This window comes from Thamnophis elegans, chromosome Z, assembly GCF_009769535.1.
Source record: "Thamnophis elegans isolate rThaEle1 chromosome Z, rThaEle1.pri, whole genome shotgun sequence".
NCBI classification, from domain to species: Eukaryota; Metazoa; Chordata; class Lepidosauria; order Squamata; family Colubridae; genus Thamnophis; species Thamnophis elegans.
Genome location: NC_045558.1, coordinates 110,091,115 through 110,094,138, shown reverse-complemented (window position 1 = coordinate 110,094,138; position 3,024 = coordinate 110,091,115). Strand labels below are relative to the sequence as shown.

The 3,024-nt window shown below is 33.0% G+C and overlaps 1 pseudogene; it reads right to left on the bottom strand.

The window, feature by feature from the left end:
* Window positions 1–340: 340 nt before the first annotated feature.
* LOC116521367 lies at window positions 341–1,307 on the bottom strand (annotated as a pseudogene).
* Between the last annotated feature and the right edge of the window lie 1,717 nt (window positions 1,308–3,024).

Genomic DNA, 3,024 nt, shown 5'->3' with positions numbered 1-3,024 from the left:
TATCTCTACTGCACAGGTACCCAATGGATCACTAAGGCTCCCTAATCTCTGGAAACAATACAATGTCAAGGCATCCTGAAAGATTAAGAGTATTGAGGTTTTTCTCACTTGGCGGTGGGAATCTTGTGTGAGAAATGGATGATGTTCCAGAGGGACAGAGTCACAGCAGAAAAGACATATCTGTGTCCTATCAGATGAAACTGATATATGGCCTGCAGGACTTGGTGGGATGGATAGTAGATGTGATCACAAAGAGGCAGGTCTTCAAATAACCAAGGAAAATTGTATAACACAAAGTAAATATCATTCAACATATACAATTGAAAGACATATTTATTTTTCATGCACTTATATTAAATATCCGGAACTTGAGGAATAGTTTTCTGATGATTTCTTTTATGTCTTTGTTTCTTAAACAATAAATAAAGGGATTGAGCATGGGGGTAAGAGCTGAATAAAAGAAAGAGAAGCCCTTTTTCATATTTTTGAATTTTCCAGTGGTTGGCAAAATGTAGACAAAAATTAAGGATCCATAGAAAATGGAAACCACTGTGAGATGGGAAGAACAAGTTGAAAAAGCCTTTTGTCTCCCATTCACAGATGGGATCTTCAGAATTGCACTGATGATAAAAGTGTAAGATGTGATAGTTATGAAAAATGTAGGTAAAACTGCTATAGATGATGTTATCAAACAAGTACTTTCAATCACCCAAGTGTCATTGCAGGAAAGTTGTACTAAAGGTGTGAAATCACAAAAAAAAATGGTCAATTTCATATTGCTTGCAGAATGTGAGTTGGGCCAACAAGGATGTCAAAATAGTGATAAGAAGAAATGCTGTAAGCCATGACATCAAAACTAAGAAGATACATGTTTTGTCATTCATAAGTGTAACATAATGCAAGGGTCTACATATGGCTAGATAACGATCATATGACATTGCAGCCAAGAGGTAACATTCAGTAACTCCTGGAGTAAAGAAGAATTGCATTTGTAATATGCAGCCCCAAAAAGATATTGTCTTTTTTTCTGTAAGACAGTTAGCCATCATTTTGGGTAATATAGCTGAGGTGAAACAGATCTCCAAACAAGATAGATTAGAAAGAAAGAAGTACATTGGAGTGTGGAGGTGGTTCTTTGTAACAACCAACATAATAATGAGAAGATTTCCAGATAAAGTTATAGTATAAATGATTATAAATAACACGAAGAGAAGAACATTCACATTTTCAGCATTCCCAAACCCCAGGAGGATGAATTCTTTGATTCTTGTTGTATTCTGGGGTTCTGAAGGTTTTATAGACTGCATCTATTAGTAAAACATCAAAAGCTGATTATCTTGAAATTTATAGTTTATGTAGCATAGCCATATCTAACAATTAAAAAATAGTATACATGAGTAAAACTATTTTTTGCAAATGCAATCACTTCAATTTAGCTTTGGCAATATCTGCCACCGAGTATAGAAAGGAGAATTTCCATCCTTGATAAGTCACATACACATAAACCCCACTTACATCCTGAATAATTGTCAATTATGAATGCATTAATTTCTTTGAATTCTTCCAGATTTGATTAATGGACTCTACTGTTTATTTTTTTAAAAAAAAAAGTAATGTGTTTTTAGAAAGGGAAAGGAGATGGGTAAAGGTGAAGGGGAATGAGAATTAGAATGGGAAGTGAGAAGATGGAGAAGGAGAGGGAGAGGGGAAAAGGGAAGGAGTAAAACTTGAACCTATTTCTGAATTATGTGTATTTCATTAATATTAATTTCTTTTAAATTGATGTTAAGTTATGTAAAAGTATCCATTTAAAATTAATTCCGTTAATAGAAAATATAAGAAAACATTAATAAGGATATGAAATAAAAGAGGCATGTAAGCAGCTTACCTGTGTTTCAGGTTCTTTAAGCTGAAGACAGTCTTCCTGTTATCTTTGCAGGATGTGATATTGTCATTCAAGTCAGCCTCACCCTTCTGTTCTTTTTCCATTGATTTAAATCAAGTAGAAAACAGTCAGAATGTTCCTGGGAGAAATGTTTTCTGCCAGAAGATCTTTGCCATAATGAGGACAAACCTTTGAAGGATGAAGAACTTGCATACACAAACACACACATACAAACACACTCACTCACTCTCTCTCTCACACACACACATACACACACAGAGAGAGAGAGAGAGAGAGACAGACAGATAGACAGAGAATAATAATATTTTTAAATAATGTTTCTTTCTACTACATGTTTACAATATCTGCATATTACGTGATAATGTTGCTTGTCTAATCAGTTAGGGATTACTTAGAAAAGAGAATGCTACAGAGTATTAACAGTTGAACCTTTTAAAACCATTTTTTTAAAAGTATCTATTACTTTATTTGAATTGTATGGTTAATATTAATCAATTGCTTTTTTTTAAAAAAAGAAAATGAAATATAGATGACATTCATCAAAAGGAGATGGTAGGATAAAATGAAAGAGTAGTAGAATTGAATGGTATGGATTTTGATAATGTAGCCAAATTCTTGATCAGGAGATAAAATCCATTGTTATTCCAGCACATCCTTTGGACAGTTCAGTATTTCTTAAAACATTCTATTCCATTATCTAACAACTCATATAATCAGGATTTATTTTCTTAAGGTGCATTTGAAATCAACTTCCTTTGAATTTTAAACCCATTATTCTTGTCTTTTCTTGAACATTTCTACACAATTCTAGTTCTTTTTTTGCAAAGGTTACTTTTCAGATAGTTCATGATCATTTTAAAATATCACAGTTCACCCTTCTATTCAAGGTCTCTTTCTGTAATTAAATATCTTTAAAATCTCTGACTCTTAATCCTGCATTTCTCCTTACAGTCCTTTAAAAAAATATTTATTTACTATAGGTTCAGTATTATCAGTATCCTAAAACATAGCATACAGAGCTACAGACAATAACCTAGGTATGGCTTCATCAATTCCTTCATCGTATCCTTCTCCCCAGATAAATCCTCATCATTTCATAAAGGCCGTAAAACCTGGTC